We start from the raw sequence: 26,400 nt of genomic DNA, 5'->3' as shown, positions 1-26,400 counted from the left end.
GTTAAAACAGATCAGTGCTGCTGATAAAGTTGTGATCATCATTTAGTCATCACCTTTTAAAGGTTTAAAAAAGTGTCTATCTCAGAAAGTACACATGAGGAGATTAAAAACATTAAAATTAAACCCTGCCACTCTTTAGGAATTTACAATATAAAAGAAAAAATACTCTGCATGGAAATGCATTAAGACACAACAGATAATATTCTAGTCTCCCTGCCTCAGGAGGGGGAATGCAAAAGAAAAGACCTTCAGGCCACCTTACCCACCTCCCTTCTGCCCTCATACAGATGCACATGCCCAAATCCAGGGGCTCCAGGATGTCTCCACTCCATACAGGACACACATAATCCTTTAGAAGCCTCCAGATCATGGACTTGTTCACCACGACAGCCTGCATTATACTTCACATTCCAACAATACTCATTGATTCATGCTTCTCTAAACAAGTACAGCTCTCTATGCCTTCGCCCTCTGCCCAAAGTATTCCCTCTCATTTGAGCAGCCTTTACCTATTTCCTCACCTGGCAAATCATTGCCCACTGTCAAGATTCCCAACACTCCGGAGCAGGCCAAGGTGAATGGTACAGTGTGTTTTGGCCTCCTTTCTGCATTCCTCTTACAGCAGTTCCCTGCCCCCAAGGCTGGCATTCCCACCACACAGTGAACTCCAAGCCCCTCAAAGGAAAGACAGGCTCTTTAAGCCCTAACATACTGTCTGGGATCCAGCCTGACTCATAATATCTGCTGCAATAACTATTCACTAACTGAATGATGGAATAAGTGCCAAAATATTGGAGTATTGATATAAAATGATACCAAATACAGGAAAAAGGAAAACATTTATCTCTAACACAGAAAAAAAGCTGCTCAGAAAACTGATTCATTTGCTTGACTGGTAAAAAATAACAGAATACAAAAATCTGAGAAATGAGAATGGAAAAGGTTACCTTTGTAGAAAGGTTTGGTACATGGAAGACAGCCTTATTTTTCCCCGGCCAAAGAACAAGGGTGACCTGTGTTATTTCCCTAGGCAGAGGAAGAAGCCAGTAGGGAAGAAACTGGAAATCCAGCCAGTCACTCAACAAACAGTTACTGAATGCCTAACTGCCAGACAGACATTTAGGAAGGAATGAAATGAAACCCTAACAGGAATGGAATGAAGCAGACCATAAATAGTCCTAAGCGCTCTGAAGAAGAAACCAGAGCACGGGGGACAGAATACAAAGAAGAATGGTAGCTATTTTATACAGGATAGACAAGGAAGGCATTTCTGGGGCCTGAAGGAAGGAATAAATCATGTGGATTCTGAAAGAAGAGCATTTTAGGCTGAGGCAACAACAAGAACCCTCTTGGGCTCGTTAAGGAACAGCAAAGATGTTGTGTGTGTCTGGAAGAGAAAGGTGAGTGGGAGATGGGGAGAAAAAGGAGGTTGGGTGACTCTGAGAAGGGATGTAATCTTGGCTTCCCCTCCCCATACATTTCCATTCTTTTTTTAGGGGTGCAGTTGGGGGAGGGGAACTACAACTGTTTTTCTCTTTTTTTATTTTTTTATTGACAAATAGTTGACATAATATTAGTTTCAGTTGTATAACATAGTGATGGGACAGCTACATATATTATGAAGTGCTCACTATTTATCAATTGTAGGTAGCATTTGTCACCATATAAAGTTATTACAATATTATTGACTACATTCCCTATGTTGTACTCCTCATCCCGATGACTGACTGACTTTGTAACTGGAATTTTGTACTTCTTGATCCCCTTTATCTATTTAGCCTATCCCCTATGCCCCTCCCCTACTGATACTCTAACATGCATTTCCATTCAAGGAGATGACACTGCTTTCTAAGGTAACTCTGGAGGAGGAATTTAGGCAGAGAAGTGAACTGGCTCATCATTCTGGCTATTGTATCAAAAAAAAGGACAAGGCTGGATGCATGGAGACAGTTTGCACCAATCCAGGCAAACAAAACGATGACTTAGATCAGTGGTGGGCACTGAAAAGTGGTCAGATTACAGATATAGTCAGAATGGAATTTCCTGATAGAAGCAAGAGAAACAGAGGAATCAAGGCTTTTGGTCTAAAAAACAGGACAGAAAAGTTCTGACAAGAAAATGAAGCAATGAGACTTCTAAAATATGCAGCAAATTAGGAACAATCAGAATTAAGCCTCAGCCCTTGACCTAGTTTGCTAACTGGTCTGTGAAATAAATTTTGCCTCTTTCTAACAGCACTGCTCCCTTGATAACACAAAACCAGTTCTACCTACAAACCAGGTACATATACTAAAGACCTAGTTAGCTTATGTTTTAGACCTTTTTCATTCAATCTATAAAGTTAATATATGATGATTATAAAATTTAAAACCTGTTGAAGTATCTAAAAATTTAATGTTAATAATTTGCCAACACAATATAAGTTGGTCACAGGGATGGTAGTACAGCAATGATACTTTAAAAAATAATAAATAAGTAAATAAAATTTAATATTAATCCCACCACCCAGACCTTTGCCAATAACATAGGCAAAAAAGTCTGGTGTTAAGTTTCATTTCTTTACTTTCTTGTGATGTTTATCATTTTTTGACATTAATAACCATTTTAATTTCACTTTTGGGTTGTCTACTTATATTTTTTACCCTTAAAAGGTAGTTTATAAATGTTCTATTCCCTGGCTTTTCCTAATCCACATTTATCTATTAAACTTACTTACGCTGCATACCTTCTCTTTTACCTTTATTTCTTTGATCCATGCAGAAAAGTAGGCTTAAAATATTCTTGCAATAATGTTTCTAGTCAGAGAAAGACTGTAAAGAAATATATCTCTGATTTTCAGCTGAGGATGATGCAATAGTATTTTTTTCAATGCTACATCTCATTAGAGACTGAGTCCCCAAAGTGAGTGACAATATCTGCCATGATAACTGTTATTTTGCTTCTACAGAGCTGGCCTTCAGTGTTTTTTACCATATTTATAGTAAGTACCCTAAGAGTTTTTTCTTAATGAGCTGAAGATTTTTTATTAAGTGAAGAAAAGTTTGGCATTAACTCGTATTTATATAATTCTCCCAAGCTTCTTGTCTGAAAAATTCTACCTTATCATGAAGGAAAATCATCTATTCTTGTTCCAATAATATATCTTTATCTGGTAATAAAAAAAGAAACTGAAGCTGATGCTTTCCTGCTAAATGTAAATCTATGTCCTATGGTTGCTTTCCTTGTGTATACCTATATTTCTGACTTGTGTTCTCTTATTTAAGCAATTTCTGTGAGAAGAGTGAAACCCAGTGGCTCTGATCATGGAATACTAGTTTCTTTGGCAATGCCTGCCACAGAAGGGTGTGCACTGCAAACTGCCTCTGAAGAGAACCACCTAGAATCTACCATAAAGTGCAGCCCTCTGGGAGATACAGCACTCACCAGGTAAGCAAATAAGCCATCAGGCTAGAAAGAAAATGAACCAAGCAAGGCACGATTACCAACTGTGCTAGTGTTACAAGAGAAGACTTACTCCAGCCTCCCCCAGGGTTCTTCATTAGGATTCACCCAAAACTTGGAGGCCATCCTCTCTAGCCTCACTCACACCAACTTTCCTATGGAGAGATTTTAAAAGAAACTGAGCAGTCAAGGCTTGCACGGAGCAGGTACTGCTCCCCTGCTCTACTCCAGTTCCCATGTGCGAAGTTGAGCAGAGGCAGGGCTTAGGCCTTGCCTGAGACAGCTGGAAGTCTGAGCCTTCAGTTCAAACTCTGCAGCTTATGCAGTTTGGTCTCACAGTGAGCCAAGCAGGCTTCTCCTTTGCATACTGCCTTAGTCAGGCATTGTTATGGGTTGAGCTGTGTCCTCCCACAAAAGACATGATGAATCCTAACCCCTAATACCTGTGAATGTGACCTTAGCTGCAAACAGGGTCTTTGCAGATGTAATCAAGTTAAAATAAGGTCATGCCCAATTAGGGTGGATCCTAGTCCATTAGGACTGGTGACCTTATAATAGGAGAAGAGACAGACACAGAGGGAAGAGCACCATTTCGAGGTGGAGGCCAACTAGAATCATGTAGCCGCCAGTCAAGAAATGCCAACACAAAGAGCTAAGAAAAGGCACAGAACAGATTCGTCCCAGATCCTTTAGAGAAAGCATGACCCTGCTGACACCATGATTCTGGCCTTCTAGCCTCCAGAACTATAAGAGAATAAATTCCTCTCATTTGAAGCCATCTAAGGTTGTAGTAATTTGTTTTGGAAGCCCTTGCAAATGCATACAAGCATCAAGAACCAAACTGGAGGGAAAGAATACAGTCCTACACTCTTTAACCCCAGCTTTATCAATAGTAAAGCTCATAATATTCTGACTTATCTGACTCCTTCATCTTTCTCAACTGGTTCTTTACATGGATGGAAAAGGTACTTGGAAGGCCACCTTGAAAACTCCCAGGGATTGTGTTAGAACAGGTACTGAACCACAACAGGGATATCTAGCTGCCCTCTTCTGTCATCCCAGGACCCCACAGGCCTTGGGCCCTAAGTTAGAAAGCAAGACAGCAAAGAAAATCCCTTAGCTATTGATCACTTTTGCTGTAGTATGGCCTCATCCCTCTCCCAGAGGCCTAGGCAGCTTTTCTTTAATCCCTTTGGTCCCACTGAGATCACCTCTCTATCTTGCTCCACTGGCCTGAGAGACCAGGTGTGGGAATGTAAAGGTGGAGTCATGGAGATGGTTTTGGGACAGAAAAACCAAGATAAGGAATGAATCCATGCAAAAGTTTCTTTAACTGCACAGATTTGAAGCTGGGTTCTAGAGAAAGTATCTGAGAAGAAGTGCTCCAAATATATATATAAATTCTCTCCATCAATCTATACTAGCCAACTCACAATCCTGATCAAACCCTTCTAAAACCTTGGTGGATGGGAGAAGGCAGAAGTTATCCTCCTGGGCAAACTGAGCAAGCCTTGCCCTTCTCTTATTCACCAAAGATCTGGCAAGATTAGCAGATACTAGAGCACCAGGCTGCCATATCCTCAGAAGTAAGTATGCAGAAGATGGTGTTGGAACCAGCGAAATTGCCCTAAGTCACTCTTGGCTCCACCCAGCATGCCACTCCTTTCCTGGGTCTAGCTAGACTTCAGTGGGTCAAGAGAAGAGAAACACTCCTCCTTACATGATATGCTTACAAGGTTCTTGATTCTAGTTGCAAACCTGCAACTTCCTCCCAGCACTCAATCTTACAGTATATGACATCTGGTGTATGTATATCTGCTTCAGCCTTGCATCAATTTTTCAAGCACACCAAGTCAAATTTTAATTACATCTCTCATTTCCTGGTTTTCCTTCTTATATCTCTTATACTTCCCTTAAGGGTCCATCAATAGGCATCTAGTCAAATTAGTGTGGTACTTCCAACAACAGAGTACAGGCAACATAACAGGAATGAGGAAGATCTATAAGTACAGATCTGGAGTGATTTCCAAATTATATTATTAAATTTAAAAAAACAACAACAAAGTGCTGAACAAATACTAACTTTTTGTATAGGAAGCAAGACCAAACCAATAAAAATGGTACTAAAAGGGAGAGGGAAGGAAGCAAAACTTCTGAGAATGTAACTCTATATATAGTTTTAACTCTGCAATCATGTAAATGATTTATATAATTTTAAAGCAAAATTAAAAAAAAAAAAAAAAAAAGCAAAGAAACTAACCTAACTGTATAGTAAGTCAGTGTCATAAGCAAACAAGGAAAATAACTTTGAATCACAGTTTTTAGGCCTTAAGTCCCAATGGGATTAATGGCATATATTTTAGGATACAGAAGTATTTTTTAATATATAAATTATACTTAATTGTCAGATTGTTAATAGTAATATTGGTATTGTAGGTTTTTAAAACTATAATAGGCATACTATAAGATACAGCAAACAAATAGTGCTAATGCCATTAGGAATCAACATTTTGATTATAAATATAAAGAGATACTAACATAAAATCCTATGACTACATATAAAGTTAACATTGCATTAGAATTTCAAATAGCAATATGAACTCATGATCTCTTAATGTTTACCTCCTAGTATTGCCCACTGAAAAAGGGATGGACACATGACAACACAGTAGCAAAAACTACCCATTGCACACAAATTGTGGTGTCTAAATACTACTATATCTTAATAAAAAGAACCAGGGATCTTTGAACAGAAGGTTGGTTCCCAGTCTGGGACAAGAAATGTACAATGTGATTGGAACATGTTTTTCCAGGAAGCAAGCAGGCTATCAAAGATTAATGAGGGCAAATATCACTCAAAAAGGAACATTAGTACTGGGAAAATTCGATAAAATATGCCTCTTGATATGATGTACTAAGAAGAACACAGCATCACTTTACACGGCAGTTTCTGCTGATAACGTTTAACCTAAATTTAATCCTGAGGGAACATCAGAAAGGGCCAAGTTAAGTGACATTCTTAAAAATAAATGGTTTGTACGCCTCAGATATGTTAGGTCATAAAAGACACAGAATGAAAAACAATTTCAGATTTTAAAAAGACCAGCGTAAGATGTGATCCTCAGATCCTGGACCAAAAAACAAACAAAAGAAGTTTCTCTTTCCTTTTGCTACAAAGAATATCAGTGGGTAAAATCTGAATATCTGTGGATTAAATAATAGGACTATATCAAGATTAATTTCCTGATCTTGATAACTGCACTATGGTTAGAAAATGTCCTTATTTCTAGGAATATATAATGATGTATTTACAGGTAAAGGAGTCTTACATCGACAATTACTTTCAAATGATTCGGAAATCAATACGTATACAAATAGTAACAGAGTAAGAGTAAGAAAATGATAAGCATGTAACAACTGTAAATTTGGGAAATCTGGATAAAGGTATAGAGAACACCTTTGTTCTCTTTTTGGTAAATTTTCTGTAAGTCTGGATTTATTTCCTAATAAAAACTGAAAAAAAAAAACCCACTAATGAGTCTTGTCAAAGGACATAGGAACTTTGAAGGGAAGACAGCTGAAGTGACCCTATGCAGGGTGTTAGAGCCTGACTGGGATGAGGAGGAGATCCATGCAACTGTGGAAGCAGCAACAGGGGACTGGATATATATTGGCTGATAACAAGAGCCAAATTTCTCACTGTCAGAAAAAGGAGTTTACAAATAGGGAGAGAGAGCCAACTAGAGTTAACCTATGATACTAAATTGGAATTTGGAGTATTAATGTAAACTCCAAGTGTGAGTGTGTGTGTGTATGTCTGTGTGTGTGTCTGTGTGTGGGGCGTGTGTGTGTGTGTGTGTGTGTGTGGTGTGTGTGTGTGTGTGTGTGTGTGTGTGTGTGTACGTACATGTATATATATAAATACTCCCTGGATCTGCCCATTAAGAAGGCTTGGGAGCAGTAACACCCCAGTAACACTCAGCTCTCAAATCTTGCTTTCTAAATACCATTCTCCACTAAAAGGAACCAAGGCTTCTTGGATAACAGATTGATTCTGGGGCAAGGGAAGAAAAAGTACAAGGTAGGCCTGGAACACCTTTTTGTGCTAGAAAGTGAAGAAAATTTCAAAAAACAAGGGGAACATGTCAAAAGGACATAAAAACCAACTTGAACAGACTTCCACTGGCTAAATCTGGGGAAAACTGAGCATCAAAATAAATAGCAGTAAGGGACTATAGTCAATTAAATAAAACAAGAAAACATGAGTCCATAATGAGGTAAATACACTACAAAATATTTTACATCTATAAACCTATAATATTTCTTTTTTTTTTAAAGCATCAATCACCATTGGAATACATCAACATATTACTCTAAAGATTTATAAAGGGAAGGAATCAAGTCAAATGGTATTTTAGAGTAAGCAAGGAACTGATGCTGGAAAGTTCTTCTTTACAAAAAAATTCCAACTAATAAATGTAGAAAAAAATAACAGAATTATATGATGATCTTTTTTTTAATCCCTAATTAAAAAAAAAAGAATCTAAGGAAACATCATCAATGGATGCTAAAATCCTGGGACAAGTTAACAGGATACTTTATAATGGAGCTAATTAGGCTCATTATCAGTGGAATAAGCAGATGAGATACGAACACACATGGCACCACCTATTAATTGTTCTTACCTACAAAAGTAAATCTCAATCCAAACTGGGCCATTAAATCCAACCTCCAGTTGTCAGGAAATACAAGGGCTAGAAGAACAAAGTAAACAGCACCACAAGAAGGCAATATGCAAAATCCTGAATGGGGGGGTGGGGGGTGGACTGTTACAGAATAAAAAACATAATAAACATAAGAATAAAAACTACATGCATTAACTACTGATCACCTTGTATTTGCACAGAAAAGCAGTGGAATAATGCAACAAAGTAGGAAAAATAACACTAAAAGAGCAACTGCACAACTAGAAATAAATGGTCTTTAATGTGTATATATATATATATATATACATTTTATATTTATTTTACATATATTAACACCCTGATGTGTTACAAACCTGAGAATGTCCTCATTTAAAAGGCACAAATTAGAAGAGTCTTTTAGATTCAATACTCAAAAATAAATTTTCTAAATTGTATTTTAGAAATAATTTCTTCTGTCTGTCCTATTACTTTCAATTTGCAAAGTTCAATGGCTGAATGTCAGAGTTCCTTTATCAACAGTCATATTTCACTAAACAGACAATTATTGGAAAAGGGGGTAAGGGGAAAGACAGACTTCTGTTCAGTCATAGCATATGTCACACAGTAACCACCTAATTGTTAGAAACCCTATTACCCTTTTCCCTTGGAATAGAGTTTCCATTCACTGCTAACAGCACAATGGCCAGCAACTATGCTGATTAATTAATCCATGCCCATATCCTTAGGTTGAAGCACTAGACTAAACAAAATGTTGCTGTAACAGATGACAGTTACTGGGCTTTTTAGCAATTAAACTAAATTAACATCACAGTGGTAATCTCAACGAAGCAGAATAACATCTAACTCAAAATTACTACCACAATGGGAGTTGAACTGAATCACTAGGTATATTTCTTTGAAATTGTGACCAACTCACTTCAGAGGCAGTCAGGTAAAAAGGGAAGACCAGACCTTTGAGCCGGACAAAACTGGATTCCAATCCCTGCTACATGCCACTCCTACCCCTTAATACCTGCAAGACTCCAAGAACGTTACTTAAACTAGGCCTCTCTTTCCCCACCAGTAAAATGGAATACACCACTTCCCCTACAACATTGTGATGGGGATTCAATAAACTGCTAAGTATAAAAGGGTTTAGCACATTGCCAGGCTATAGTAAGCACACAGACATTGGCTTAAAAAAAAACAAACTAGTCAAATTATCTAATTTATTTTAGCTTCCTCCTCATTGTCTACAGGTATGCGCAAATCTCTCCCACATAATTTTTAAGGCTGCCTGTATACCACGTCCCCTCCTAGGCAGACCCCAGCTACAGCCTTCTCTCCCAAACCCCTCACAGAAAATCCCCAACAAAGAATAGCCCACATTCATTTTGTCCATGTCATCTATTCAATTTTCAATCCCACTGCAATGTGACATCTCCATCTACTAGTGCATTCAAATCACTTTGGAAAAGGTTGCCAGTGACTTTCTAACTGCTAAATCCAATTTAGTCCTCTTACAAACCTCTCTGCAGTCTTGAGAAGCCCTCTCCTGGCATTGCTTCCGCAAATGGAGGACTTACACCATCCCCACCCCCCCACTCTGTTCTGCTCAACTTCACTCTCTGCAACTCCTTTCTATGTTCCTCCTAGGCCAAAGCCATCACTATTGGTATACTGCAAGGTTCTTTCTATGGCTGTCTGCAATTTCCACCAGACACAGACACTGGAGATTTTACCCACACTGGCCTCAGCTGTCCTTATGAATGCCTCAGAAATAGACAACAAGGACCTCTCTCCCCTGAATCCAAGTCCAGTAAATCTAAGTGCCTACTAGGCATAGCCATTTGAATATGATTCTCAAACTCAACAGACAAACTGAATCCAAAACTTAACAGGGATAAAAAGGAACCTTTCCTTCAAAATCTGCTTCTCTTTCCCAGTCTCATTCAATCCACCCGCAATCTTGCTTGCCTTTCCGTGGTCACCACTGACTAGCACCCATCCTCAAAGAGCTTACAAGCACAATAGGAAGTAAGTACACAGGTACTGCAATAGACGGAAACACAGAGCACAGCAGAGCCTGTGGAACAAGAGCAGCGGATCCAACCCTTTGCCAAGGTAAAGGGTGGAGGTGTAGGCAGGAAGGGAGAGTACATCTTACACAAGCCCTGTCCTCCACTGCAAGGCCCACATCAGAATGCCAGAAGTCATCCTGAACCCTGCCTCTCTCCCCACTTCTGTGACAACACCTGTTGTCTATTTGACTTCCTGAACATCTTTCATATTTTCTCCGGTCTCCATTCTTAACATCACTGTCCTAAGTCAAGCTTTGGTCCTTCCTTTCCTAAACTGTTCCAAGAGTCTTTGCTGACTTACTCACCCTTAGATCAAACCCCTCAGTTCTCTTATATACATCTACAAATACATAGAACAAACTTTCTAAACACGAAACTGTTTATGCCATCCCTATTTTAAATCCTTGAATAGCTCAGTACCATTTCAGCATGGAAGGTACCTCCACAATCTAGCTCCTGCCTCCTCCCACAGCCTCAAAGATCTCTTTAGCCTTGAAATCTTTGCTTCATTCTAACCAAAGTTCCCAAGAAGGCCAGGATATTTCCCTCCTTTGCTGTACTGTATTCAGATACATGTGTCCCATGTATGATGCTGCTGAGCACCTCCTGTGAGCTAAACATCTGGGAATCCACTGATGTGAACTCTCTTATGTAAACCTCACAGTAACTTCATGGAGAGTGACCATGACTATCTCTATTACCAATGATGAAGATTAAAACACCAGTCAAATGTTCCAGAGTAAGAGCTGAGGATGAAAAATCTGACATCCTAACACCATATTCATAACTACTGTGCTATTTGACCTTTCCTACTTTGATACTGCAGCTATCTGACAGAACCCATCTTTCTGAATTTATCTCATGTGGACTGCATTATGAAGCCTTTCCTGGCAATACTCCCCACCAACTAACAATGTCATTTTTTAATGGTTTCCTCACCCTCACTCCATACATACAATCTCATTATTATTGGATTTTCCATTTGTGAATGCACTTACCTATTAAAATTTATTTGTAACCCCAAATCAATACAGGTGGCACTTGTATGTCATTCAGCGACACGAGCAGAGGGTGAAATATTTGAAGCAACTAACATGCATGTCTGCTCAGCTGAGGTCAAACAAGGCACTGTTCTACCTTGTTTCAACCCTCAGACTGTAAACAAGTATCCTTTTTAGTTCTAAATAGCAGTCTATTTAGTTCCATACTTTTTGCATTTTTGTGATTCTTATTGGTGATTGGGTTGCTTAAAACAGCCCCCAAGCATAAGTACCTATGTGCAAGAAAGCCATGATGTGCCTTATAACAAAAATACGTTACACAACTTCATTCAGGTATCAGTTACAGTGCTATTAGAACTAATTCAATGTTAATAAATCAACAATCATATATTGAATAATGTGTCTTTAAACAGCAATACACATAAAACAAGGTGATATACTGATCAGTTGCCAAAATATTGTGATCAGAGACTTACAAGAATCTAACCCTGTATTTCCCCAAGGAACAATCGTTCAGTATGCACTGATTCAGTATTCTCAGTAACTTTCTAGAACATAACTTCCCTAAGTAATGAGAATCAACTACACCTTAGCACGTGTAACAAGACCAGTCAGAAAAAGCCCCAATCCCTAAGCCCATGGAAGCCATTCTCTTTCCCTTCTTCTAAGAATTACTCCTCCTTACAGTGATGAGTCCAGGCAGGCAATCCCATAGACTACAATAGACCTGAGCTAGTTCAATCACTCCCCCAGGAACTCAGATTGGAGACCCGAAGGAGCCATGAGGGGCTGTAGCAGCCACTGTCTTCCTTTTGCATAAACAGAGAATGACAGAGGGAAGATGAGAATAGAGAAAAATAGAGTCAAGAGACTGCATAACCTCAAAGAGAGATTTGAGGGGGGAAAAAAAGGAAGGGAAGAAACCAAGCCTTAGTAACCCTAGATATAACGCAAGTCACAGGGTAAGTGCTTGAAGAGTCTGCATCTTCAAGATGGAAGAGAGCTGAAATTTATATTGCAACAGGCATTCGAGATACAATTTAAATTCTTCCAATATGAAGAGACTTGAATTCAAAGCTGGGCAGAGTGAGAGCAGAAGTGGAGACCCATAAAGCATTTTTGCTGGAACAGATCTAGCAGAAGTACTTAAGCCCTCAACAGTTCTATTAGGCACTATTCCTGATCTTTGGATGGTAACTAAGATGGTGTGTTCATGGAACAAATGCAACAGCCACTTCCTACTCCCCAGATTTCAACCAAGTGCTATGATCTGCATGCTAATTCTTCAGTTTTCTATTTGTGGCAGAAATGGCAGTTCCCTTAGCAGCCCCTACAGCAATGGTGTTCTGGGAGACTTCCCTGGACACCCAGCCAAGAGCCTACTCTCCAACCTTCAACAGCTCCAGTATCGAATCTTTTTCTGCTTAAGTTAACCAGGGAAGTACCCATTATCTGTAATTGCATCATAACTGATAAAATTATCAAATATAAACTGATAACAATGGTGAGTGGAAAAGAAACCTAGTATACAAATACCAGATGTGAATCAAATGAAGGTTTTATTCATACCTATTTGCCATTGCCAGTAATCCTTCCTAATCAATTGCTTGGTGTATCTTAATGAGAGTAACTTGAACGACTCAAAATTCATTTTGTAGTATTGAGCACAATTACTAACTGAGCCATTTAACAAACAAGCCAGCCACCCATAGCTACTTACTCCTACTGGCCTACTACATAGAAACTTTCAATATCCTGCTTAACCAATTCACCAGATAAGGGATACCCTCTGAAAAACACCTCTGCTACTCACAACACAGACAAGGCTAGTGGGCTATGCCTATGATGTCCAGGTACCAGGTGAATTGCATGCTGAGCAATCAACAGTGTTTATTTCCAATATAGTTTATGCCAGTTGTGCCATTATATAATAATTAAATATTATGTAAATAGATGAAGTGTGAACACAGTGTTATTGTTTCTACAAAATTTAATCTGAATTAGAAAAGATCCAGTAAGGATGAGATGATTAAAAAAAAAACAATGTCAAATGAAGTGTGAGAACAGCAACAGTAAACAGTGAGGGGGAACAGGGATTTGTAAAATCTAACATTCTGGCTCATATTACTTCAAGTGTCTTAACTCTTGCTCTACTTTTGCAAAACTGAAACTGAAAGTGGTAGATGCTGTGTTGCAGGTGTGCTTTAAGCAAGAGAGGAAATGTAAACTCCAAACTTCACTCAAAGGTTTCGCCCTACAACAAAAGATAGACAAATGATTGTAAACGATTAAATAGAAATAAAATAAATGCCTATGTCTCTCTTTGTGATTTACATCTTTAACCAAAATAAGAATGACTCAACATGTTTTGGAGAGAACCATTCTGTGTCTTATTATATGGGCATAAAAATAACATAAGGTCAAAAATTTTCAAAGTCTATCCTCGTGGCTAAACATAGCTATTTCCTTTATCTCTTCCAGGATGCCAAGCACTCCACCCTGCTTTAGGAGAAAGTCAAATCAATGAGGGAGTTAAACTTGAGTTAAAGAAAAATACAAAACTCTGTGGGCTTATTCTTATACTTACTGTTATTAGAAGTAGTATTTTTTTAGCTTTTCCTTTGGAAATAATTTCAAATTTATATAAAAAAATGCAGGAATAGGAAAAAAAAAGCATGTATACACTTTACCAAGGTTCATCTATTAATGGTTTACCTCCATTTGCTTTATCAATTTGTGTAGTCTCTCTTTCCCTACATACACACATACACAATATTTTTTTCCTGAATCATTTTTAAGTTGCATAAATCATGGCCCTTTACCCATAGAAACGTTAGTGTGTATTTCCCAACAAGGGCCTTCCCTTACATAGAGACAGTAGAGTTGTCAACTCCAATATGTTTGCCATAGATACAATACTTGTATCTAATTTCTGTGTTCCAGTTTTGTCAAATGACCAATAATACACGTTATAGCATTTTTTTCTCTCCAGTAGGGAATTCAACCTGGGGTATTGCATGTAGCTATCATGTCTCTTCAGTATTCTCTTTGTCTTTAATAAACATTGCCATTTTAGAAGAATAAAGTCATTCTGTTTTAACATTTAAGCATTAAACATTTAAATAGAACATTTATTTGTTTTAAATACATTTCTCATTTTGTATATTTTTTAAGCTAAGTATTTTTCCTTTTGTTGTTGGCATATTAAAATCACTAATTTTTAAACTGATCTCATTTCCAGCCACCCTGATTATAATCTCCTGCTTCCAACAATTTGTCTATAGAGTCTTTAATGATTCTATCTAGACTATCATGCCAAAGTTATCTGAGAATAGCACTTTTTTGGTTGTTTCCTTCACAGCACTTTCTCTTTCTCATATTACTGACCTGTCTAGGACATCCTAGAGCTAAAGAGAAGTAGTAACAGTGGCATGTCTTATTATAAAGGGAATGCTCTAACCTTTTCTCTTCAGAATGTTTACTGTGTATAGGTACCCTTTAGCAGGTTAGAAGAGTTCTGTTCTATTCCTTTCTCTAGAAAGTTGCTCTGGATTTTGTTTTGTTTTTAAATCATAAATAGATGTTGGATTTTATCAAATGCTTTTTTAATATGTTATGATGAGGTTTTCTCCCTTATTTGTTATTATGATTAAATATGATTCTAATGTTGAATCAACCTGTACTACTAGAATGCCCCCAACCTGATGACGATGTATCATAAAAACTGCACACTTTGGAATTATCTGTGCTAATATTATTTGTAAGGCTTCATACCCTAACTTTAAAAGTGAGCCTAGCTTGTTATGTTCCTTATTCACACTGTCCTTTTCTGATGCTGGTATGAAGACTTGCTAACTTAAAAAATTAGCTGGGAAGTGTTCCTGAAAGAGGGAAACTGACTTTGTGAGGGGTTAGAATTAAGAATTATTAAATACTTTGTAAAACTAGCCAGTAAAACCATCTGAACCTATTATTTTCTTTGTGGTAAGGCATTTAATTACAGAACCAATTCTCTTAAATAATGTATTTTTCTGAAAAACTGTCTATTCAAATTTATTACCATAGGTTTTTTCATGGTCTCAGCTGTAGTTCAGTACTCTTTTTAGTCCTAATGCTCTTGTTCAGTGTTTTTCTTCCAAGGTGAGGATCTACAGTTCCCATCACTCTCAAGAAAATTATCACACATGACTCAAAAATAATTTAGAACCACTGGACTAGATAATCATAGCCACAGAAGTGGGTTGAGCTGTGGCTTCATCAATACTCAGGGGTGTGACCTCCCCTAAGCACTTCATTTTTAATAACAGTAACCTGTTTTAAGTCCAGGGAGAGGAAATCCCGGGGCAAAATACCTCTAAAACCAAAATATGTCAAAGGGAGAAATAAAGTTTAAAACCCATTTATTGCTTACAAACCACAGTCCCGGGCCATTTCTCTCTCCTGCTCCAGCAGAAGCCAACCAGCCCTCCCCTTAACCTCTCAGGCCCAGATAAGTCCCTCAGTGGCCCAGGTAATTATCCATTAATATGGAGATTAACTTTTCTTCACCCCTGAAAACTGCCTATTGATATGCAGATAGACTAAAGCCATACTTCTCTCCATCCCTGAGAATGCACTAAAGCCAGGTGAGATATTCTAGAAATATTACAACTTTACCCACACCCATAAACTTTGGAAATTAAACAAGTTCGGTGTTCTTAAACACTGGTGAGCTGTGGTTCCACCGATGCACTGAAAACCAGGAAAGAAAGTGCTCTGATTTTTCATAAAGTTCCACCTCTTATTCTTAGAGAATACTCTTGCTGCTTTGTTGGTATTTTTGATTGTAACAATAGACGGTAAGTTTTCTTTAATAATTTTTATTTTAGAAAATTACAAGTTGACAAGCCTGTGTCAGTACAACTAATTTTTTCAAATTTGAAAATCTGGTTACCAGTGAACTAAATGTTCTCTAAGTCCTCATGGTCCCAATGTTATATGTAAGAGAGAGGAAGGGAGAGAGAGTGGAGTAATGGAAGGATTAATTATTTATATTAACAAAAATCAAGTGATTTACTCAAGTTCAAGTCCTTATTTAATCAGTACCTTCCTGGTTTCTGAGCTTTTAACTCTGTTAGACCCCCAACCTCCACCTGATGAATCGTCCTTATGTAACATTCTTAACAAACCTATTCACTCAGTAAAAATGGCTTCTAATCGCATATTGCTTTAACTTCAAATTGCTCAGCTTGACATTTAAGATAATTAGCTCCATCATTTTCTTTCAAAGAGCATATAGATTTTTCAGACCTTTCTAACCACCCTCTTAAATCATTCATTAATTCAAGTGACAACTGTTTCTACAGCAAAACACAGAAATCAATCAAAGAATTTACCTGATAAAATTATTTAACTTTAAGGACCTAGAGGCAATAGGAGAAACGAAAAGAAAAAAACTTTCTTAACTTTGATAGGTTAAGATAGGAGAGCCATCTCAAAAATGCAAAACACTGGCATTGACTACTGAAAGAGGTGGACCCACTACAGAAAATAAAATGGAGGAGGCAGACTACAAAATCATCCTAAGACTCCACCCATCAATCCCTAAAAATGTGTCCAAGCCAAAGCAGAAAGAAGAATCTTTGTATTACTTAAGAACAGAGGCAGCTAACATCTAATCACGTAATATATCAAGAAGTTAACAAATTTACTCGAGGTCACATAGCTTTGAAAAGATAAATAGAGGTGTTACTGGGATTTGTCAATAGAGAATTAAATGGGCCAGGTAGGTGAAAGAGACTACACTTGCTTAAAATCTGTTTCCAATCAGCTCTGGGTGCAGAAGCCAAAAGTAAAAAGAATTCCTCCCAGGATAATTGCCTAGTCCGACCACACTCAGAAAAACAACAACAGTAATAAAGATTGGACAACTGACCAGGAATTCCTTCCTCTCTGACAGAAAACAAAAATCCAGAAGGCTGAGGATTCCTAGCAAAGTTGGCACTACAGGGCAGTCTTTACTTTAGATTCAAATTCTAGGTGTAAACATAAATACTACAGGAGTTCCTGGGGAAAAGAAAAGACCACACAGATGGGCACTGTGGGAGAAGGCATAGAGAAGAGATGAGTCTCAGATGGCCCTTAAGGTAAATGGAATTTGGGTCAAAAAAAAAGGAGGGCTATCCTTCTATCAGGATAGGGAAGCACACAGTAACAATGCTAACATAGGCAATATTAATTCATTTAATCCCCCAAAAAGCCCTACAAGATAAGTAGTATTATTAACACTATTTTGTAAGTGAGGCACTGGAAAACCAAGCAGCATTCTCAGACTCTCCACTCTCAGTACCCCTTTATGCTTTTAAAAATTACTGAGGAATCCATAATAAAAGTTTTTATTTATGTGGGATATATATTTACTAAAACAGAAAATTTTAGACTATAAATTTAAAAATAAATTTAAAAGCCACATGTGTATGACAATTTTAAGATAATTTAAAATTGTTCATGGTTCTCAACAAAGGGTTTTGTCCCCTTAAGGACATGGACAATGTCTGGAGTCATTTTGGTTTGTCACAGCTGGAGGAGTGCTAGTGGCACCTAGTGGTTATAGACCCGGGATGCTGCTTAACAACCTACAAGGTTGCCTAACAACCTGTAGAGGAAAGCATCCACAACAAAGAATTCGCCAGCCCTAAGTGTTAGGAGTAGAGAGGTTCAAAATCCTGCTCTAGGGCCTAGAGAAACTCTAGTGTATGCTCAATAACAGACATGTAAAATAATGTTCACAACAGCATTTGTGTAATAGCTGACAACTGAGAACAATTCAAATACCAATCTATAAGAGAATCAATAAATAAGTATATTCACCCAGTGGAATATTATACAGCAGAGAAAATTAACAAACCACAGCTACTCCAAACAATAGGAATGGACCTCAGAAAGTTAAGTCTTAGACTATTCAAAGCATATGTCTGTTTTTACAAATCTAAAAAAAAGAAATTAATCTGTTATTTACAGATAAATGTATATAAAATAAATTCATCTTTTTAAGGAAAGGGAATACTGAACTCAAAAATCATGATTGCCAAGGGAAGATAGATGGGACAGGAGGAAGAGACTCAGTGCTGCATCTGGGTGAATTCATAGGACTGTACCATGTCATTTGCATGCCTCCAGCATTACATAAAGCCTTTTTTTAAAATGATGAAACAATCAATACAAGTGATATATTTTTTAAATACCTAGAGAATTGAAATATACTTTAAATTAAACCAATAAATCTAATTTCTATGCTGAAAGTATTCTTTCACATAAAAAATCCTTCTGTAATACAAGTTATTCTTAGTTTCTAATTTTGGCAATTCCATATTTTTGTATATTGAAGGTACTGAAAACAAAACAGGCCTGCATGCCCAATAACCACCCCAACAGAGGGCTTTAGACTGTTTTTTAATTGTATTTTGTGACATTATTTTAATTGAAAAGTCCATGGTTGGGTTATATATTTGTATTTAAGCACTTAAAAAAGAAATCATTTGCTTAAGTCTCCTCCCTTTAGTCTTACTATACTACACATTCAATAACACAACCATAGATACCTACATATAGATTAAATAATCTCAAGTGTGTAAAATAACTTTTAAATAATGACTACCTGTAACATCAACAATGATTTCAACATTAAAAGGTAATTTGTGTAGAAAATCATTTGCACGTTGGGATAAAAATGTTTTTTAGCTATATGAGCTAGGCACCCTACAAATACCCTTTGATCTGGAAGGAAATCTTGATATAAATGTCATCATTAATGGCAAGGAGAAAAAAGTTCACAAACACTAGTAATTCCTAATAAGAAACCTGTTTATCTAGAATATAATGTGTAGTGTTTCATAAAAGCAATTTCTCATTTGCAATATAAGAAAATGTGATGTCAGATTTATGATTCAAGTTGTCTAAAGTACAAAGAAGACAAAGAAAAGAAAAAAGTATGAATGCAGACAGTGCTAAATCCTTTTTTGGAAGAAAGTAAAAAATAAATTCTAAAGTAATATGGATACTACATGTAATAGAAAAGTTCTTGATAAATAACAATCACAGGGCAGAGTGATCACTTGCATTCAGTTTCTTTTTTAGGAATAGAAAATACTAATTTAAAATAACCAATATTTTCTTTATCGCTGGACTCTTCTTCCAAACCCACTATTTTTAATTTGCAGCCAAAAGTAATCCCTAATCCACATTATCAAGAAAACATCTAAGCATGAAACAAAAATGCTTTAAAAGTTATGAAGAATGTAAAAATCATTTGAAACATGCAAACTTAACATTGCATCAGATTAGAGATTTGTGACCCTTACAAAAAGGAATAATAAGAGAAATTTTCAACAGTTTTCAATAAATTTGAGGGTTTTTTTTTAAACTTCAGTTAATTCCAATTTTTAGAAAAACTGCAAAATTACACTAAAATCTGGGCCCTATAAACTACGCAATGCCAGCAAATATTTTTGCTTGAATAAAAAAAAAAGGATTATTCTCCTATCACTATGAATTTACAAACCTGATTTGCTTTCTTAAACCCTATTATTATTATTATTATTATGCAGCAGAGCTGGAAAGAATACACAAAGCAGCCAAATAATTCAGTTCCAACAGTTTCTAAAATGTATTTCACATATTAAGAGTTCCATTTAAATGCTTGCTGGGCTTGCACTGTTTCCCTCCAGAGACCTGAGAAGAAGGAAATGCTTCCTGGACCCTGGCTCGGGTAAAAGCTACCTGAGTCTACCAGCTCCCGATGCCCTGTACCCAAGATCCCTGCTGGAGTTTCTTGGCAACCACCACCCCATGTAGCCTACCGCGCATCCCAGCACCCGCGGCAGGCAGGCTGGCCAGCTGGTGGTCCCCTCACTGACTTCAGACTGCAACACCCACCAGCCCCAGGAGCCAGCCACACAGAGTCAGGCCACACCGTGCCTGAGTTCCTTTCATATCTGAGATTACCTAAATTATTTAATCCTATCAGAACTCACAGGAGGCCATGTAAATGATTCATTTTCAGTTTCAAACAAAAAATACCTCAAATTTGAAATATTCTGAAAGTATATTTAAATGCAATTTAGATGCAAACTTTTAAATTATTCTTAAAGATTCATATTTGTATAAACCATATGCATTATCAGCTATATTGGAAAATATCAGACAATAATTTGATAGTCCTTGCTTGTTTTACTATTAATTGAATGCAAGGAACAATACTGAAGAATTATGACAACTTGATGTTTTTTGCTAACTACCTCTTCAAAAGACCAAGCATGCTGTATGCCCATCTCATATGCAATGTCTGACACAGTGCCTTGCACAGGTGTTTGTTGATCATTTAATCTCTTAATCCTGATATTAAGACACGGCATCCTTGACACGCAAACAGATATAAAAGTATTTTTAATGTCTATTTGATGAATTTAATTTTCCTCAAAATCTCAAATATTTAAGCAAATTATAACAAATACAATCACAATATAAGCACAAAGGAAAATCATAATTTTCCCCAATTCTCGTTGATTATAAAATAAGTTTTTATAAATACAAGACCAAAGCCTCACTAATGTTCACAAAAATAAATTATCTAGGCCATATTTTGTTTGATTCATTATTTTTCTTTATTGTTAATAGCAAAACAAATGTCATCTTATTAAAATGAACCTTAAAAAAAAAGCCTTGCATTTGCTTGGTTCTTTACTGTGCTTTAACATACTTCATCTTCATTCTTAAAAGTTTTCTGTAAAATTAACCAGCATGATTATTTCCATTTGAGAGATGATGAAACTAAGACTCAGAAATGGAAATCACTTTCCTAAAGTCAGACAGCAAGTAGGTGCAATGAACTGATTGCACGTTTACTATCTCCAGACCCAGGCCCCAAATATAACTGACCTCTCTACTAGGTTTTCCAGCTACCATAAAAAAAACAAACCACAAACCCAGTAAATTAAGAATTCTGCAGCACCAAGACCAGATGGCTTCACAGAATTATGCTCGATTTTTAAGAAACATTATCCAACGTTATTAAGCTGTTCCTGAGCATGAGAAAGAAAAAAACAGCAAGTTTTAAAATCTGTTAAGAAGTAAGCCTAAAATGGGTAACAAAACTTGACAAATGGCCTAAGAAAACTGCAGAAAAATTTCAAACTACTGATGAAAATTCCTTTAAAAATGAGCAGGCAAAATCTAAAAGGACTTTAAAATAATTAGCTATGATGAAAATGTTATTCCAGGAATGCAAGAATGGTTCAACATTGGTGTATTTGTTATATAATTCTTTGTGTACATATGTGTAAGTATGTGTTTACAGATAAGTGTATATATACACACACATATAAATGTACATCTGAACATACACATACTCTCTAGCTCTGTTCACTGAGAGGGCATAGGAGCAACATCCTAATATCAATAAGCACCTAGATCTCAGCTTCTAAATATTTGAGGTAGGGAAAGTTCAAGATGAGCCTAGATATCTCCCTTGCCTGAAAGGAACAGAGTAACAAAGAATTACAGATGTCAAAAGGGCATAGAATCCAGCATGAAGGGCTCCCATTAGCAAAAACTATGATAATTTGAGCATATCAATGTAAGTAATAATAACAGACTATAACTCACTGAATAAAATAAGAAACCATAAATCCAAATTGATAAAAATAAATAACTTGCAAATTTGATAAAGAAAATGTTTACATGACATTAGAAACAAAAAGAGTACTTCAGTACCTTTATTTAGAGCACAGAAGCATAGAAGACTCTGCCTTAATCAAGTAATCAAAGTGAACATTACCAATAATAGAATAAAATGAAATAGTGTTTCACCTGATAAGATAATGAAAAGGTTACAGCACTGCCTCTGTGATATTCCTGCCAAAGATGATAAAAGAATCTAACCATGAAGAAACATCAGACAAAGAAAAATTGGTGAGAATCTGTAACTGGTCTGTTAATCTTCATGTCAGTCAATATTATGAAAATCAAGAGAAAAACAGGGACTCTTTGAGACTGAAGAATGCTTATAAGAGGAAAACAAGAAACACAAGGTATCATTCAAAGTATCATTCTAGACTGGATATTTCTGTTACAAAGAATATTATTGTAACAAAAGGTAAAATGTAAAGGGTCTAAAGAGTAGATGACAGTAATGTATCAATGGTAACTTCTTGATTTTGATGTATATAGTGTAGTTATGTAGGAAACAGTCTTTTTAGGAAATATACACCAAAAGATTAAGATGTGATGGGGCATGAAGGTGAATTTTTCAAGGAAATAAAAGTTCTTTGTACTATCAATTCAACTTATCTAAAAGTCTGAGAATGTCCCAAACGTCCCAAAGCAAAATCAGAAATTTATTTTTTAAATAAAATGCAAAGTAATAAATTTAAGAAATGAGCAACATCCATGTAAAGATATTTTTTTAATGACTTTTCTAAGAACTTAAAAGAAGACTTAAATGGAAAGGTATACCATATTTTTGGGAAGGAAAGCACACATCTTAAAGATATTTATAAATTAGTCCATATACTAAACACATTCCCGATAAAGCTATCAATAGGTTTTTGGAACTTGACATGCTGATTCCAAAGTTAAATATAATGAGGAAAAATAAGCTATGACGAATAGCTCAGAAAGTTCTGAAAACATATTATAAAGCTACAACAATTAAAACATTATGGTAATCGTACATAAATAATCACTATATGGAGATACAATCAATCTAAATGACTTTCAATATTGCACTGAGATAAATTATAAAACATGCATACAATATAATTACATTTTAAAAAGAGGGGAGCACTATATGTACTCATATTTTACAAATCACATCCAAGGTAACGCTGTTAAATGAAAAATATTCAAAATAGTAAGTATATAGATATAAGTATATAGCTGCCACAATTTGTGTTAAAAATTACACATATACACTTATGCTTATATAGAATATCTCTGGAAAGTATCTCTGGAAAGCCCTAAAGAAACTGTTTAACTGTAATTGGCCACACAGAAGAAATTGTCTGTGACCAAAGGTGAAAACAGTTACTTTTTACCTGTTTCTACACCTTCTGAATTTTATACCTGTTGTATACCTTGCATTGCCTATTCAAACTAATAAGTAAAATATTTATTTAAATACATTTATATAAGTAATAAAAAATTCTAATAAAATTATCAAAAAGAAATGAAAAATTAATTTACCTATCTCAGGTCCAGATTACTCCAGCTAATGAAAGCTGCTTGAATGTTGTGGACTGAGAGTTCTCAGTAAAATGTCCAAATTTCATGTGATGATTCCTTTAGAAAGTTAAACAGATAAAAACAAAGTAAGTGAGATAAGCAGCCTGAAAAAAAAAAGCCTGTACCATCAGTCTCCTACGCAAAGGAATGCCTGTGACCTTGCTGAGTACCTGATGGATTCCCAACACAGAAAAGAAACAAGACAATGCTCAATCCCAGACAAAGGTATGTCCTCGGGACTAAAATCTAAACAAATACGTGGTGAAAACAAAAACAAAAACAAAAGATGAAGGTAAAGACAGAGCCAAAGTGAGGAAATTTGTCTTCTTTAAACTCAATTCAACAGGAAGAATGTTCTGCTGAGCAGAGGTGAGTACTCCTGAGGGTCAGAGAACTCCAGGAGATGAAAACACTCTGTACAGCTACCCGTCTCCCAAATGCTGGGACCTGCCTGTCACCAAATGATGTGCTTTCCCATGGATGAAGCCTTTCTAGAAAAGAGCCCTGAAGAGCAGACATGCATGCTTTGGATCTGGGTTCTGGTTCTTCTTGTGAGGTTGATTAGGGAACAACACTGAGGACACGAGTCCTCCAAAGATACTGGAAAAGTTCAGATTTCTGAACCTGCAATGCTGAAAATGAAAACAGGACTATGAGGTACCCTAAAAGTGCCTACACACATACCCCAAAAGATCCTATCTGCCTAGCTGTCATTACTTTGACATTTCTCTCATTTCAAAAGTTTTCCCATTCCTTCTCTAGTAAACAGTAAATCAACATTTAGAATATCTACTCTGTGTAGCTACCAAATTTTCAAATATTCTACCTAATCTACTAAGGCTTGAGTGTTAAAAGACCAAACAATTTCAAACAGAGGTTTGGGTAAATTACACATTTAAACTACCATTATATGTTTCCTTCAACTTTCTTTGTAAATCCAACTATAAATAGACGTTTTCCAAATTTAACAGAAAGAAGACATCAACTGTGTACTCCCTAATTCATCCCAAACCCTCTCTATCCCTTCAACCCATGCCAAACAGCAGGGCTTAATAAGGGATATTTAGACTCCAAATTATTGAACTAGGAGCAACTGTAAGTGGACATTCATTTATCAATATGCTTAAGCAGGGCAGTGAGAGATGGAATGCTATTTCAGCAAAAAAGATGATAAACAAGGCTTGGTAAGCTTTAACAACTTAGACAGGAAAGGGAAAAAAATGCAGGCTAGGAGCAGAAACATGGATCGCTATGTAATGCAAGACTACATATCATGAAGGTGGAGTGTGTCCCACTTCGACAAGGGTTCCCAAAACACAGCCACTAAAAACCTGGGCTCTATCTACCATTTTAATAAAGGTGCTATTTTTCCATTTTGCAAATACAGATGTTAACGTATAAACATATGTAAAAACATAGGACATTTGTTTTTCAACTGAGTCTTTCTGATTATAAAGGTGACTAATGTTCATTCTCAAAAAAAATTCATGAAGGAAAATCAAAAGTACCAGTAATCCCACCAGAAAGTTAACATTCCAGTGTATTTTTTCTAAATGTTCACATTTTTATCAACATATTTGAATACAAGTGGGCTCAGGCAATGTACACAGTTTTGTATAATGCCTTTTCATTAAGTATAGAAGGTTTGGATACCTAATGTTTTTAAATATTCTTCCAAGTTATGAATATCACAGCACAGTGTGCAGTTATAATAGCCCTTGTGCTGGACTTAGAAATAACTTAATTATTTCTAATATATAGTTGGCAAAATAGATAAGAGATCAATATTTCATTGATGGGTGCCAAACAGTACCAAGACTTCCTTGCAAGTGTTCTTGTAAGTGAACAAATGGGAGCCACAGCTCTAGTCAGTTCTAGTGATCAACTGAAAGTGACACCCTTACCAAGCCAGGCTTCTTAATTTATGCATTCACTAATACTTCTGGTTTGCCTTGATCCCTTGTTATCATTTCTGGAATTTTGTTTGGTTTGCAACGAATTAAGAAAACAAAACTGAAGAGGCCAGCTTTAAAATGCAGTGACTGACCCCACACACCTGTAAATAACTCAGCTAAGTAGGGTGGAAGAGTACTCTCTATTAATGGCCCACGGAAACCTGAAAGATAAGGCCTAAGGGAGAGTCAAGTTTACATTTTTCTCAACCTAACCTTAAGCAACCCTGCTGAAGGAGTTCAGCGAAAACTTCTAAGTAGAACTAGCTTTCAGCAATGGTCATTTCTTTTAACGGGGGCTGGGGGCTGGGGGCTGGTGGGTAGGGATGGGGAGGAGGGAACGTATTTAAAGCTATACTTGTACTTCCCATCATACAAGACTAAAAAAACAGCAATTGTGTTTCAAAGAAGGGTGAAGGGACTAATGGAAGTGAACCATTTTTGTTGTATTGTCTTAGAGCTGTACAGTTCAAACACAGTCTGCATTCCTACCCAATTTAATGGGTCAGATCAATACTTTTTAAATATGTGATAAAGGACAATAGAAAATATCAGAGTACAGTACCAATGGCCAAAAGTACTACTTGCAAAACTTCTGTTTCAGTTTTATATATGTATATGTATATGTGTATATGTGTGTACTGAGTCAGGATGGATAAAATATATTTCCTACTGTGTGCCCTGGTTTTAATTTCCTTAATTTATTCTTAATGTAAACATCTTAATTTGTACAACAAATGTTTATGAGCACCTATACTGTAGTGCTGTAAGAGTATGCTGGTGTGTTGTAAATGAATAAAAAAAATACTTGGTCCCTGTCCTTGAAAATTCTTACAGTTTAGAAAAGATCAAATAATCATCTAAATATAAAATTATAAACTGCAAAATGTTATGGAAAGGAAAGTTTAGAAAATTTAAATAATCTTAGGGAAACTGATTTAGATAGGCAAAAGGTAGGAATGACAGGATTCCCTGAGGAAGT

General features: G+C 36.4%; 1 protein-coding gene across 11 annotated transcripts in view; it reads right to left on the bottom strand.

Annotated features, from left to right (window-relative positions):
- The window catches only part of KDM4C (lysine demethylase 4C), a 490,870-nt gene that overhangs the window by 415,947 nt on the left and 48,523 nt on the right, over positions 1-26,400 (bottom strand). For all 11 annotated transcript variants that reach the window (XM_057498655.1, XM_057498657.1, XM_036878841.2 and 8 more), the window contains exon 2: positions 23,428-23,523. The gene's annotated coding sequence lies outside the window, so the exon portion shown is untranslated. The remainder of the gene's footprint in view (positions 1-23,427; positions 23,524-26,400) is intronic.

The sequence above is a fragment of the Manis pentadactyla genome, chromosome 3, assembly GCF_030020395.1.
Source record: "Manis pentadactyla isolate mManPen7 chromosome 3, mManPen7.hap1, whole genome shotgun sequence".
In the NCBI taxonomy this organism is placed as follows: Eukaryota; Metazoa; Chordata; class Mammalia; order Pholidota; family Manidae; genus Manis; species Manis pentadactyla.
Note: the sequence above shows the minus strand (reverse complement) of the source record. Positions and strands in the feature narration are given on the sequence as shown.